General features: G+C 41.8%; 1 long non-coding RNA gene across 1 annotated transcript; it reads left to right on the top strand.

Moving 5' to 3' along the window:
* Window positions 1-502: 502 nt before the first annotated feature.
* LOC120436190 lies at window positions 503-7169 on the top strand. Its single transcript, XR_005610226.1, has 4 exons — window positions 503-514; window positions 2337-2368; window positions 5357-5511; window positions 5818-7169. It is a non-coding gene; the product is annotated as an uncharacterized LOC120436190 (long non-coding RNA).
* The last annotated feature ends 9256 nt before the right edge of the window (window positions 7170-16425 follow it).

Below are 16425 nucleotides of genomic sequence, written 5' to 3'. Positions count from 1 at the left end.
AAAAGACATAAATCAGGTTATAGGATCTATAGTGTTGTTTATTTATATTATGGTACTTATCATTTGTGATATTTATTACTGTGTGCATACTTTATTGGAAGAGAAAACAAATCTCTTCCTTGCAGGCTCCATCGAAGAAGAAATGCTCAAGTAACTATGTAGCACGTAAGTAATCCAATTCCGCAACACAATGTGATGGGGAATCAGCTGTGTTTTGCTGCCCATTTTATTTCGAATCTGGCGCGAACCAGTTCCCGAATCAGTCACGTGGTACGGACTGCCCGCGAAGCCTCGAACGTCACTGCATACGTAATCAAAGCAAGCCTCGATACGCGCTTCACAGACACGCCCCCGAGATTACCCGAAGCGCGATTCGAAGCTTCGACACACAGGACACATCACTAGGTAGAAGTTCACCAGGATGTCTGAGGACAGGTGGTTCTTCCTCAGAGTCCTCAAGAAGAAGAGGCGCTGGTGAGCCTTCTTGACCAGCTTGGAGCAGTTAGTTGTCCAGGTGAGATCCTCGGAAATGTGGACACCCAGGAACTTGAAGCTGCTCACACGCTCCACAGCCATCCCCTTAACCCTTTAAAACCGGTCGGAGCGGGTACGCTCCGTTTTGCGTAACTATTTTTAAATCCCGGTAGCTCTGCAACCACGTAAGCTAGAGCAATAATTTTTTTTTACATATGAAACTGGAGAAGTTGTACTTACATCTTATGACATCAGCTTGTCCTAGGTCACGGTTTTCTTCCACATATAGCTTTGCAAAAACTGCATAAAAAGCGCTTGCAGCAACAAAAACATAATATTCCAGAAACACGTTTTGCCGATCCGATCAGCTGTTCATAACACTTCCTAGGTTGGAATAGACGTCAGCGCGAACTTTTGCATGTCCGCCATTACCTGCCCGAAACCGGAAGTGACGTCATTTTCGCGGAAATTTAGTTTTTTTTTACTATCAGGGCCTCAGAGCCTATATTGGTGTTTTTAAAAGTTATCTTTGACTTTATGACTTTCTGTGTCGTTTTTGGGATGCTTAGAACTCAAATTGCACTGCTGGAAATAGTTTATTTTGATGCATATGCTGCTTTTTTGCAAATTTGCACTATAATATTTATTTTCGTTTTTCCTGCAGTATATAAAAATTGGTGTATTTCAAAAGTAAAACTATGAAGACACTTCAAATAAATTTCCTGTGGTGGGAAACTAGTTTGTGCAACTTTTTTGTATTTACAATTTTGAGGGATAAGCCTCTTAAATTTCTCTAGCTAGAAATATATGTTAAAAAAACAAAAACGATTTTCAATTTTTTTGTAGTTTATTGCACTTTTTTGCAATTTATGTAATTACTATGCACTTAATGCATACATATTATTAAAATTTGGGCTATAATGGTTGTATTGATGTATATCAACTTGAAATGCTCCCAAAATTGGCACTACAGCATGTAAAAATATAATATAAGCTCTGGCGGACTTGGTTCTATGGTAGGTCTTAAAGGGTTAATGTGGATGGGTGGATGTGGGTCAGCATTCCTCCTGTAGTCCACGATGAGCTCCTTAGTCTTCTCAGTGTTAAGCAGCAGAATTGAAAGAAGTGAAAGAATTGAAAAAAGGAGAGGGAGGGTGGAGCACGAAAACAAGACGGAATAGCTTTTAGAACTAGGGATCATATATAGATAACACCCAGAAGGGGCGTGTTTGGAGGCGTGGTCCCTCTGCTGAAACTCTGATTATTTATCCTCAATCAAGGAAGATGTTTGTCTCTGCCTTGAAGCTGAAGATTTAAATCATTAAGCTTTCCAACCAAATTGCTAAGATAGGCCATCTTCATCAGAAAGTCTTCATCATTAAAGTTGCTTGCAACTTCATGCATGCCTTCCTCCTGTCAAAACATCCAAATTTCTTCTCTGCGCTCAAAGCTGTGAAACAAAACAGCTAGATGTTCGGCTACCATCTCCTCACAAAGTGTGGTAAACAGTCGCACTTTTAGGGGTCTTGTTGTAATGAAATTCACCACGGCAACAATGTCGGTTAAAACAGTTTTGAGTTTGGGGGTTAATGTGCTGTGTGATTTTTCTAATGTGAAATATGTGCCATGCTGTTTTTGCTTTTTTATTTGTTTGTTTTTTGTTTTCATGTTACATTGGTTGGTTGAATGAATATAGTTTATATTTGATAAAGGATGTTATTTTTTATATTATTTTATCAGAATTGTCTCAGTTCCTTAAATAAGCTTTAAATGGCTAAGCTACTTAAAACCATCTCGTTATTTTATCCTAAAAATTCCTTATTGAAAATCACTGAAAACACATTTTTGTATTTGTCCACCAGGCGGCGCTTCTTTTTACCATTCAAAGAATAAGGTAAAATTTTACATTTCTGTTTTCCCCAAGGGTGCCTTGCTACTGAAATTATAGGTGTGTGCTGCTACTACTACTTCAGAGTGGTGTATGTGTGTACATTTGTGATGTCCATGTTCAAGTCTTTTCTGTTAGAAGGCCACACTCTGTGTTATTAACTCATTCAAGAACAGTAAATGATGAGTAACAGACTTTGTTGGTCTCCCACAAAGCCTGCAACCCTCTCCTACGTCCCAGCAGCCAAAACTTGGATTCTAAAACATCACACCATGGCACCAGCTATGCACTTCTGCTGATGGATGAAATCCTGCAATAAATTGTTTCATGACAAAGTTTCATGGGAAACACTCATTGGCTCATGAGGACACAGAGAAACTGCGGGCTTATGTAGGGATGTTCTTTTTGGATGATGTTTACATCTCAAAAAAGACTGATCAATTCAAATCTGTAGGGTGCTGCTGCAAACCCCTCTCATCAGAACTGGGCACTGTGACTTTTTTATGCCCATAAAGAGAAGCACTGGCAGCACCACTTTGGAAGCTTACATGTAAAGACCACAGTCTGTCCATTTACAGCCCATGCTCCATAGCTTTACTGCCCCTTTCTTTAAAATGCAAAAACTATTGCAGGCTGAAGTAGTTTTAAAAGACTGAGCAATTTAAAGTTGTAAAAAATGATTATATAATAATTCTACTGCCATTTGTGGAAAGGTGGCATTTTATTTTATTTTATTTCATGTTTTTACATTAGGACCTCAAGTATGACATTTTGTAACAAAAAAAAACAAACAAACAAAAAAACAAACAAAAAAACAAACAAAAACCAGACATAGATTTTCATGCATTTTTATTTTTTCTAATGTCACTGCCAATCATTTACCCATCTCATTGCCCAAGAAAAATAACAATCACATCCTACTTGAAATGCGTTTTGTTGTTGTTGCCGGATTTTTAAAAAGTGAACTAAATTTTAGGTAAAATTAACATAACAGGAGACAACAAACTGGGACAGCCTTCGTCGCCTGGCTGTGACGTAATCGTCCTTCAAATGCCGCCTACAGAGGATGCAGCCGACGTTTTGGGACACAGCTATTGTCTTGATGTGAGCTTCTACTCAGTGGAACAGTACTCTAGATGAGATAATACTAGTGCACTAATGACATCTTTCATAATTGAAGAAGTAATACAAAAGGAGCATTTCCTAGCCATAGCTATGCCCTGTCCCATTTTCTTAATAACAGAGTCAATATGTTGAGACCATAAAAGGTGGTGGCTTATGGTAACACCAAGTAATTTAATCTGGGTGACCTGTTCTAATACTGATCCAGCTATAGGAAGATTTAGTTGTGGGCTGTTGACTTAGTGTAATCTACTTCCTATTAACATAGATTTGGATTTAGACACGTTTAAAGTCATGTTGTTTTTTTCTTTTCCAGTCAGACACGTTCAACAATTCTTGTTTGATACGCTTGTCAATTCAGAGAAGTCACTAGCTGAATAAAACATGGTGGGATCATCAGCATACATTACAAGATGAGATTTATCCAAGACATACGGCAGATCATTCATGAAAACTGAATAGAGAAGTGGCCTGAGGCAGATGCCTTGGGATAGACCAGAGTTCATTTCACAGCCCTCAGAGAAATAACCATTATAATAAGCCTTTTGCCTTCTTCCAGACAAATAACTTTTCATCCAGCACGAAGCAGCTGGTGAAAATCCATAACATTTTTGTTTATCTATCAAAGATCATGATTTATCAAATCAAATGCAGCACTAAAGTCCAAGAATACCACCCCGATCAAATTCCCTTCATCTAGATGTTTATACCAGTTATCTGTCATGTGAATGCGAGCTGAGCTAACTCATTTATTATGCCTGATCCCTGTTGTTATACTACCTGCAGGACAAAAGTTCCAGTCTAACGTGTTTTATACAATATTATATGGATATAAGAGTGGTTGGAAATTTAAAGCTTACATGTAATGTCTTAAATCATTTGAGAATTTTTTTAGTCAGATAATGGATTTATACACAATGTATGACACTTTTTCTTATCAAATGTTTTGAAAAGCAAACTCAAGTATACCAGCTTTGTGGTATTCAAAGGTTGCTATAGTCACAGTGTGCTGAAGCAGACTGTGTGAATTGTGAAGAGTGCAGAGTTCCAAATCCAGACACGAAGGAACATGGAACAAAAGTTGATATTAACAAAAAGCGAGCCATTTACTAAGGCTGATGAAAAGGGTTTGTCTGTAAAGGTTCTCAGTCATCCAGGTCATCGTAGTCTAAGAAGCTTGGAAAGAAAAGCGTCTGGACTTCTTTAAGCTCCTTGAAGACGTTTCACCTCTCATCCGAGAAGCTTCTTCAGTTCTAAGGTCAAATGGTGGAGAGTCCCAGATTTAAACCCAGTGGGAGTTTCCTTCTGAGAGGGACAAAAGACCCCCTAATGATCCTCTACCTAATCACACGCGTGAAGGTGTGAAAACTGGTGTTGGAGGTGGCAGGTGTTCGTAACTTTTCTTAGAGTGGGAGAGGGGCAAGGGTGAGCTGGATGGATGGTATAGAGATATATGATGTGCTGTGGAATGTTCTTTGTTTGAGAGTGTTCTGGGAAGGTATAAAATGGTTCAGGGCGGTGTCCTTCCTCAGAAAATTTTTTGGTGTTTGCTCTGAACATTTTCTCCACTGCAATGTTTTCATTTCTTTAATAAACCTCACTTCAAAGATACGCTCACCTGGTTGTTGCAGTTTATTCAAGATTTTCCATAACAAGAATCACCAGCATAACAGTGAAATAAGATTTTATGTTTCCTGAAAATAGAGCCTAATGGGAGCTTGTAAAGGGAAAAGAGTACTGGGCCCAGGATAGATCCTTGGTTCTTGGTTGATAAGAGAGGAGGATGTACATCTGTGGTTTATAATAGCGGCAACATTAATTAGACAAGCACACCTCTGTCTTGACGTGGTGACTCCCTTCCTTTATTGCCAGGCTGCAACCCCCCAACACACACACAAGGCACAACCACCAGAGGGCGCTGCATGAACCATTGAACTAGTCACTAATATAACAGAGGAGAGAGCAGCTGGGAAGGAAAGTGAATAGCCCATCCTGTGTTTGTTGTGAATGGTGTGCGTCACATAAAAGTAAGTTAATATTCTATGTTTAAGATGCTTTACTCTGTTACTTGCATGCTGTAATATTATTGTATTACATGGTGGCTAACTAGAGGGCTGACTGCTTACCTCGATATAAATATTCGTCCCCTGTGTTGGAGTTCCATCTTGTGGCCCAATTTGAGTAGTGCTTTAATAAATGTGAACCCTCTTAAGAAGCAGTAGCAGATTGATGCACCGCCTTAGTAGAGTTGTTGTGGAGGAATTTGTTGCCAGCTTTATGACCCTTTAATCTGTATTCATGTTCTAATTATTTCCTCTTCTTCTTGATAACAGGACCAACACCACATGACCCCTCTACGTCCTCCTACACTGTGCCATATCTCCCTGTACCATCAATCTGAGTGCAAGTAAACTTTACATAAATCTTTGATCTGTAGCAGTGTGACTCTGCAGTGCTGTACTGTATGTTTGTGAGTTTCCTCCCCAACAAACACAATAATGAGGATGAAACATTTGCACCATCAAATTCAAACTTTACTCAACTCGTTCTTCTTGCTTCCTCTACTTCCGTACTATTGATTCATTAATGTTGAATTCTCTCACAGCTGCTTTCTTCCATGTTCTGGGCTTGATCTTGGGTTTTATTTTATGATACTGGATTTATTTTCTACGGAGGTTTGAACTTTGAGGGTGTTTAAACAAGAGAGAAAAGTGTAAAAATTCATGTCTGTCTCAGAAAAGTGTATAAACTGTGTATTCAGCGGTTATACAGCCCTAAAACATCTATGATAATTGTAAGAAAAAAAGCTGACTACTTTGCAGATTTCACCTATTTTTATTTTTAGAACATAACTCCCACGATAAACAAGGGTCCACTGTATCAGTATGTTAAACATTTACCCAATAAACTTAAATTGCATGTAACTTAGTTAAAATATATAGTTCAGTTAAGTATTATTCACACGTATATCATACAATTTTGCCACTTCCTGTATGAGCACCTGTTGATGCATACTGCTTGTTATAAAATTGAATAATTTTCATTAATGTGCCATGTTTGACCGCGTTGTGACCTATTGAGAAAAGGCAAAGGGTTTTTCAAAGGTTGCCCCTCTGCAGATGGCCCTTAGTGAGAGTCCTGACCAGCCCCTGGCAGGACCTTGGCCTGTACCTGACCCTGCACCTGCTGTTTCTCGCTGGAGGACAAGTGGAAAGTTACCCAGCAGCAGGGGCAGTTAACGGCCACCATAGAGAGAGGATCCACCAGGGCTGTTGTCCTTCTCTCCGTGTCTGTGTGGCTTTGCTGTTTGTGCTTAATGCTCTACCTTGCTTGCTTTTTTTAGTGAACTGATGTTAATCACATCTAAATAAGCTGGATCTCCACATCACCGGTTGGATAAGGTTATCATGCTGGCTTCAAAATTTGCGAGTCCACACAGTTTATATTAATCAGTTTATTTTGTACCTTGTGGTTCAAATGTGTCAAATATCAACACTGAATGTACCTGCAGATGTTTTTGATCACATCGTACTCACTGAAAGTCCTTACAAACATTAGAGCTAATCACTTAGAACTGCCAGGAGATGTCATTTTGAGCCATCACTCCTTTGTCTCCCTACACTCAATACTCCAAGCCCATCATGTCTGATGTTTCCCTGATGTCCCCTTAATGTCACGATGTAGCTCCAGTACTTAGTAAGGAAAATGATGACTTACAATTGTGCTTTTGTAAAGTAAAGTTCTTAAATTCAGTATGTGCTGTCTCAGTTTGCTCCCTGGGTCAACCATGACACAGATCTGGCAAATTTTATTTATTTATTACTAAAATACTGTAATTACTCAGGGGTAAATCTGATATTCAAAAGAAGGTGAGGTAAAAGAATCACAAATGGGGTTAAATGATGCAACAATTCACATGATACAATCAGTTTAAAGCTGATATTTAGAAGTACAGAGTAAGGACTGAAGTAAGTGTGGGGCTTCACAGATGCCAGTTAGACATTGTTCCAGTGGAACAGCTGAAGCTGCTCTTATGATCAATTGTAAAAAGGCCTGGACGAGTTTAGATATGGAAATGTTTCTTTTGGGTAAGTTTCAAACATTATCTTTTCTGTTACCGGTTCCCTATTTTGTCTGTTTATTGTCTAAAAACATAAGTTTGTGAGATTTTATTTAGACATTATTATATCCAACCACCAGAATCAAGCTGCTGGTCTCTGAAAGGTCAAATTATTCTCAATCAAAATGAAACAAATGAAACAAATAAGGTTTAATCTGAAGATTGCTCCATATTGAGGATATCTTCAGCATCTGTCATCATCTAATATGAGAAAATTTGGAGACCTACAGTGTCTCATCCTTTCCACAGGGTTATTGAGGTTAATTAAATGGTAAATGGACTGTATTTGTATAGTGCTTTACTTAGTCCCCATGGTACCCAAAGCGCTTTACACATTCAGTCATCCACCCATTCACACACACACTGGTGATGGCAAGCTACATTGTAGCCACAGCTGCCCTGGGGCGCACTGACAGAGGCGAGGCTACCGGACACTGGCGCCACCGGGTCCTCTGACCACCACCAGTAGGCAACGGGTGAAGTGTCTTGCCCAAGGACACAACGACCGAGACTGTTGGAGCCGGGGCTCGAATCGGCAACCTTCCGATTACAAGACGAACTCCAACTCTTGAGCCACAATCAGCCCGGTTATCGCCTAAATAACTGTGATCCTCAACTTCCAGTCAAGAAGAGGAAGTAGAAGTTACTGGTGTGAAGAAATTGAGGCTATAGTTCACATGGGCTCACTAAAAAAGACATTAGAAGATTGGAAAAATGTTGCCTGGTCTCACGAGTCTCCATTTTTCTGCAACATTTGGATGGGAGGTCATGGCTTCACCCTCCCTCGCATCATCAGTTTGGGCGGGTGGTGGTGGTGTAGTGTTGTGAGACAATTTGTATATGACTTTTTATCAAAACACGCCATGTCACAAAGGTCATATCCTGTCAAAATAATGGATTGGAAGGGATTTATATAGCGCTTTTCAAGGCACCCAAAGCGCTTTACAATGCCATTATTCATTCACGCTCACATTCACACACTGGTGGAGGCAAGCTACAGTTGTAGCCACAGCTGCCCTGGGGCAGACTGAAAGAAGCGAGGCTGCCATATCACGCCATCGGCCCCTCTGGCCAACACCAGTAGGCGGTAAAGTGTCTTGCCCAAGGACACAACGACCAGGACAGAGAGGCCGGGATCGAACCGGCGACCTTCCGGTTACAGGTGCGTTTCCCAACCCCCTGAGCCACGGTCGCCGAAAATGGTTTCCTCAATCCAGCAGAGCACCTTTGGGATCGTCGTGGAACGAGATTTACATCACAGATGTGCAGCCAATAAATCTTCTGTGTGATGCTTTTGTATTATTTCCACCAGCTTGTTGTCTGTATACTACAAAGAAAAAAGGCAGCTCCTAAAGTAAAAGGGGTCCAGCTTAGTAGTATCAAATGTACATAACAAAGTGGCCGGTGAGTGTAAGTGCTATGAACAGATATCATTCACTGCTTAATAACAGCCAGTAGGTGGCAGCAGAGGAGCTTCTATAATGCACAGCACATGCAGGCCTTCACTTGACCTTTCACCTTTAGTTACAGGAGGGAGAACACTGTAAGAGATGAGTGTTTTTCTGCTGAGAGGACAGACAGGGAGGGAACTGTTATTGTTATTTGATTATAGTGTGTGACGCAATACACAAGAGGCCAGGATGGAAAATTACACAATCATTTCTCTCCAATGTATTTAAGCTGTGTTTCATCAGTCTATCACAGGCTCACTACAGAGAGGCAAACAGTCATTCATGCTGTTAAATCAAAGTAAAAATTATGTGTTTTAGTCTAGTAGATGATCATGAAAAAAAGTCACAGCACAAACAAGAACCAGAACGCAAGATGGAAAACATAAACAAGGACAAAATGCCGTTCTTTTCTTCTTTGGGATTAAGAAATTAAGAGTTATTGGAGGCCTTTGTTTTGCAGCCATGCGCAATCGACCATGTGGAAGTCGGCTTTACACCAAGATCATCTAGAAGTTTTTGTTTTTCTTTGTTTTTTAACATAAAAGAGACTTTTAATTTGAAAAATAATTTGAAAGACTGGATAGATTCTGAATTGCCAATATCACGTATCAAGTTATTCCAGAGTCTAAGCACTGCAGCTGCGATATGAAACGCCAGCACTACCATAATAAATTATCCAGCGAAGGCCCAAATTCCTCTCTGCTTTAAACCAGACCTGAGTCCTAATAAGATCATGCTGCTCGATGATCTCAGTGCTCCTGCTGAGTTATATTTGCTGAGGAGCTTGCTTTTATTACTGGGCGCAATACATCTGGCACCAGAAGAATATTTAACGTCCAAAAGTGGCTGAATGCTGCATGTTGTCAGTGAAGTAACAGAGTCATCCTGGAACCTGCTCAGTATGGATCAGCCAGGGTCAACATCACATCACTGGAGCAACCTGTAACATGTGTGTCACTGCAAGTTTTTGTTAGTTTTTTTCCCCCTTTTCCCCCAAAATGATGAACATGCACATTTGTTTCCATTATCTGCTGCTCTTTGCAGCACTTAAAGAGGATGTTTCACTTCCTAAAAGGCCTCAAGAGTAAAAATACTTGAGAAATACTGTGTGAACTTTACTGTTAAGACACAGCCCTGTGTTTCCTGACTCTTTCCCGAATCAACTAATGATTTTTTGTCAGACGTTTGGGCCTCGGTGCGTTGCTCATAGCTCTACTGCACCACTACTACTGCTTCTCTGGGCCACACTACAAAGGTGTTGCTGCTTTGCCTTTTTGTCTTTTTCCTTTTTTTGTTGCTGACTTTGACCTTGAAAATGTAACTTGCTGAGTCACATCTTAAGTAGAAAGTATATCAGTTTTAGAAATTACACTGAATACTTTCGTCTCAGACATGACTGACTTCAATCTCTGGTGACCCAGAAACTTTGTGTCATCAGTCACAAGACGAGACACAAACCCTTCAAAGTCAAACAGAAAACACAAACGACACAAACGCAGGGACACGAACAGAACACCTGGAGAGGACACAGGTAGGGATGCTAGAAAAACTAAACACAAGACTTGAACCCTAAGAACTAATACAAAATGGAAAAAATAATAACAACAAACTCAAAACTCTTGGCCAGCGACCCAGGACCACGACAGCTCTAAAACAGAGGTGTCAAACTTAAGTTTTAACTTCTTTTCTTCTTATATTAGGTTTAAAAGTGCAGTGAAACCTCTGTACAGTAACAGAAAAAAGGAACTTCCCTTGTCTGGCAGTCATTAAAGCTGGCTGTGTGTGGCTCATGATGCAATCTAACGCTTGCAATCATTGTCAGGAAACCATTTGTATGACCTGAACAACATCTCTAAAGTTTGATGGACCCTCTTGGTAATTAGTAGCGTTTTGATATATTTGCTGGGTGAAATTCCCAAGGCAGTGCAGTATTTGTTCTTCCTGTGTATTTTTAAAGCTTCAAACCTATAAATATGTCACGGCCCAGAGGATCAGCAGGTCACTGATCAGTAGTTTTCTCTCACTCTCTCTCTCTCTCACGGCGGGTTCACGACCTGGGCCCACCTGGGCCTCATTACTGTTACTCGCATCACTCCAGCCCACTTCTGAGCAAGTCTACTGATGCATGTCAGCGCATTCCTTCTTCTTGTGTTCCCTGAGGGGCATTCCTGTTTTGTGAGTGTTTGGAGAGACACTGATCATGAGTGGAGAGTGCCTGAAAAAGAGCAAGTGGTTTTTTTTTTCCCTCCATGGATTCCCCAGAGCCTTTTCCCTATCACCGCTCTGTATATAACACTTCCCCTGCGCAACTTGTATATACACCTGGTGGAACTGTAATAAAACAGCGAGCCGTGAAAAAATTATCATAATTCTTTCTCCTTCTCATCAAACATTTCTTTGTGTTCCCACAAATGATGTTTTTGGTTGTGATACACAAAAGAGGACTGAAACACAGCTGAAATGTGTGAATCACACAGGGAGGACTACAGAAAATACTCCCACACACTTCCTACATCAAAATCCGGACAAATGTCACTTGATCAAGCAGCAAATCAGTGCTCTCATCGCATGTGATGGAGTAAAAATCAAAAGCACAGCTTTATCAGACAGTTGCAGTTTAATGTTGGCTGACGAGTCTTCAGCGCGTCGCACAACTGGATTTCTGGACATGCTGATGTTGTTGAAGTCCTGCTCTGTTTCTGGGCACATTATTTCGGTGACTTTAACGAGGCAGCGTTTTATGAAGTCTCCATCTGAAAAAGGCTTGCCATGTCTTGCGATGAGTTGGGCGACCTCATAGCTGCTATTGGAGCCTTTTCCTGGACAATCTGAGCACGAAAAAAATACTGTTGCTGACCCTGCAGGAGAGCTACCCTTTGCTTTAATTTCTGCTCTGGCTCAGCACCAGTGTAGGATGCATAGACCTGATGTTTGGTTTCATAATGACGTCGTACATTATACTCTTTAATAACTGCCACAGTTTCAGTGCAGATCAAACAGACACACTTCCCCTTAAATTCTTTGAAGAAATATTCACTCTCCCACCGTGTCTGAAATTTTCTGCACTCATTTTTCTACCTTTACCCTCTTTGGTTCTGCCATGTTTAGTAACTTGGGGTAAATTTCTTGATTGTGCTTTTGGGTGGAGCATCTGCCTTGATCAACAGTAGCTCTCCCTGGTGTTAAAACTAAGAAGTGCAACACACTCAAGCAAAAGTTGAAGTGCGGGCTATATTTTATATTTATAAAATTACTTGCAAGCCAATTAAAAATGGACCGCGGGCCGCAGTTGGCCCGCGGTCCATTTTTAATTTGGAGTTTGGACACCCCTGGTCCAAGATGAACTGAGTAATAACATGAACAAAAAATTGCAGATATGATCCTATTTGAAACTCATATGTGGAAATCTTTTTTTTTGTTGTTTTTACTTGTTATAAGGTTCAATAAACACCTAAAAATGAATTTGGGACTAAGAGGCTCAAAGTGAGAAAAGAAAATATCACCCACACACCACTACATCACCAGCAGCAGCAGTCAAAGCCACTGATACAACCTAATAATATAACAATAGCATGTGAGTCAGTCAGAGCTGGAGGTGACAGTGAATGCCTGTCCACATGGACGCTATCTCGGTCATGGTTCAGGCTCTAAAGGTATCACATTAAAACGTTCTGTCTTTTGTCTTCTGGCCAACACAGACAGACACAGAATATTTTATTTCCTATTTTATATGTCAACGCTGATTTACTGATATGAAGCTTGTCCATTCATCCATCACGGTCTCTTTTAAAGCAGAGCTCCCTCTCCTGTTCACAGATACATGCTATGAAGCCTGATTCCAATTTGCTCTCTGGAGTTTTGGAATTTCCAGCGATTTCTTTTTTTAGTGTAAAATTCCAAGGAACAGACACAGCTGGATCTCATCTACACCATTTCCTCTGCTGAGCACGTGTCCAGGCAGGTCTCTGACTGACAGATGGCTGCCCCTCCCTGAGCCTGGTGGTTTTATAGGGTTTTTGCATAAAAGAGAGTTTTTCTTTCTCAATGTCATCAAAGTGATTGCTCATACAGAATGGGGATCATTTGATTGCTGAGTTTTCTTTCTTTTATAGTAGTTTCTACTTTAAAATATAAAGTACCTTAAGGTAATTGTTGTTGTCATTTGACACTATTTAACTAAGCTAAACTGACTTTGTTTAAATGTCACTTGGGAATATATGAGGCAGAGTTGAGGCAGTTAGCCTAATGCCAACCCTCAGTTAATGTGGTCAGTCAAGTCCAAAGATTTCAGAGATTTGGGCCAAATCTGGGCAAAATATTAATTACCATCAAGAATTAATGAATTCCTTGCTCATGATATCCAGACTAATTTGGTTGGTTCTCACATACATTCCTCCTCCAAAGGACACACTGAAATCTGTTCATCCATAACTTTATGATGTTTCCTCTAATTCTTTTAAGGTCACGTAAGCTCTAATGTCCTCTGACCCAGATGAGTCATCTTACATCCATCCATCTTCCTTCCTTCGTGGTAAAGGGCTGGAGCCTAAGACCCCATTATGCTATGTTGTCTGTGTCACGGGTGTTGCGTGCGTACGATCTTTGTGGCACCTCCAAGGTGCATTGCATCGAAGATAAAATATATGATTGGGTCAGTTTTGACCTATAGCTAAATGATACTTTAGATCAGGAGCTCAGACACATACAGTCACACAGAGGGAGATGTTGTCTGTGTGGCGACACCTTCCTGTGCCTTATATCTGCCTTCTGCAGGTATAAATGTCAGTGACTGTCAGACTGGTTGCGTCGGTGAGCAAAGCGACCGTTTTGGCTGATATACCTTAACCCAGATGCCACAGAGCAAGAGTCAGGATGCACCCAGGACAGGTTCTATCCTGACGCAGGGCCATGTCCACACTAATGAGTGTTCATTTGAAAACGCATCTTTTTCTCTCAGTTTTGGCCTTCTGTCCATACTGAGACGGCCTTTTCAGTCATGGAAAATGGACCTTTTTCAAAACGCTCTCCAATGCAGATACATTTGAAAACGCCGTTTTCGTATGGCAGTGTAGATGGAGGCTTAACCCAGCTGCCATCTTAACCCAGCTGCCATAGAGCGACAGTCAGGATACAGTCTAGACAGGTCACCAGCTTGACACAGGGCTGATGCCGAGAAACAGACAACCACACCCTCATGTTCACACCTGTGAGCAATTTAGATCACCAGTTCACCTAAGCACACTAACGACAACCCAGAGCCTACACAGGAAGAACATGCAAACTCCATCCAGAAAGGCCCAGGAGAGGTTTCTTCCTCCCATTGTTAAGAAAAAACTATTTCGAATCCAAGGATTGTATTTCCCCCTCTTTACATTGAGCCAAATTTAAAGAAAAGATTTTTTGCACTGTGTGCAGTTTATGACTGGGATTTGACCAACTGCAGACAGAGCTGGCAGTCTGTGTTGGACCTGATTTGTTACCCTGCCACACAGATGCTGGATGAGTCACAGGGTGATGAGTTAAAGTCAGTCTGAAAGAAAAAGACTGGCAAACAACAGAAATACTTCAGGACTTTATTCTGTGTGAAAACAGACATGAAGCCTGATTGTATACTTGATTTTTGTAGCAAGAAGTGTCACGATGAAACGACTGCTTGACATTCAAAAATACACAAAGCTGAAAACCAGAAACGCTGTGATGATGATTTTCACATGTAAGTTTTACTCTTTTCTTGTTCTTGCTGAGTTTTGCAAACAAGCATTTTCACTGATCATTCTCACATGTTAATAGGAACAATGACAGAGACAGGTTACAGGATCACACTGCAGCAGTTGTTCATCAGTTCTTATTCAGGTTACACTTGTGACAGTATTTTGTTCCTCATGAGTTTATTCATGGCGCTGCAAGCGACGTCCAGTGCCGTCGCTTGCAGCGCCACCATCTGCGGCTCCCACGCCGTCGCCTGCAGCGCCACCATCTGTTTCGTCGCCTGCAGTTCCATCCTCATCTGGTCCGGCCTCCGAGTCTTCTGCTTCGCCCGGTCCGGCCTCCGCTTCTCCTGGTCTTGCGGCTGCCATGCCACCGTCCGGACCACATCCTGCGCCTCAACATCGCCGGCCTCCTTCCAGGCCTCTGATTGGACGTCCTCGCCCTGCCCAGCCTGCAAGTCCTCGTCCTGTCAGGCCACTTTCCAGGCCGATGGCTGAATGTCATCACCGTCATGGACGGCCCCCTGAACTGCGTTGCCACCGGTGCCTCCCGCCCGGCCGGCCTCCTGAACTGTTTTCTGGGCTCTTGGGCCGTCAGCCTCCTGGCCGCCCCCTTGAGCTGCCCGGGTTTGGACAATTGTGCCATCAGCCTCCGGGCTGGCCCCCTTAACTTTGTGTGAACTGTTTTTCCTGGCCGCCTGCGCCTGTCGTGAGCCTGTTTTTGTTCTATTGTTTTCCGGGCTCCTGTGTTTGCACTGTTTTTTGTTTCTGGCTCCTTGTGTTTGGTTTGTTTTGGTCCCTCCGTCCTGAACCCCCGCTGCCCACCCTGGTTGAGTTGTTTTTGTTTTGTTTTGGTGCTCCGGTTTGGGCTGTCTGGGAGCCAGCCCTTTAGGGGGGTGTTACATCCCCCCCCCCACCATGGTGGTGGCAAAGGCAGGAAGGAGACAGCAACACCGGACAACCACAATCAATGAAGGAGGAGGACCACAGGACAGTTAAGAATCAGACAGGATTTATTGGTTGCTTGCCTTGATAGTCAACTTAACAACAGAAAAAGGTGGGGGGAGGAGGACTGGGCGGTTGAGCCAAATCAAAGAAAGTAATAAAACAAAAAGAGGTCGATAGCTTCCTGGGCCTAACTAAAACAAAAATGCAAAACAAAAGGCCTACCTAGCTGCTCGACAAAAAGACAGTGAAAACATACAAAAGTGGCATCAACCGCATAACCTAGTGTGTCTAACAGTTTAAAACCTGCAACCAGTGTATAGGGTACCCCAGCTTACCTGTCCAGCCCCCCACCACACATAATACAAAGAAGCCTGTTCACAAATGTTTGTCATAGCAGAAGCCAGCAGCCACCAGCTCGCCAGGGAGCTGCTCATTTATAGTGATCCTCGGCGTGTGATTGGCCAACTGGGCCCAGACCAGCCAATAGACACATGCCAATCAACTTCGAATTGGCCAATAGGAGGAGGCTTGACACCTGAAAGATAAATAGAACACAACAGCAAAGCCACATCTCTTGGCCCGTAATAGAGGGGGTTACTGTTAGGATGCCTGGGTCGTTGACCAAGAGGTTTGAGTTTATTATATAGTTTATCATTTTTATTCTTTGGTTTCTTTGTCAGAGTTAAGTCTTATGGTTTGTCTCTGTGTAATCCT

This window comes from Oreochromis aureus, linkage group 3 (assembly GCF_013358895.1).
Source record: "Oreochromis aureus strain Israel breed Guangdong linkage group 3, ZZ_aureus, whole genome shotgun sequence".
Lineage (NCBI taxonomy): Eukaryota > Metazoa > Chordata > Actinopteri > Cichliformes > Cichlidae > Oreochromis > Oreochromis aureus.
The sequence above is the reverse complement of the archived record's forward strand: the minus strand, read 5'-3'. Positions and strand labels throughout refer to the sequence as shown.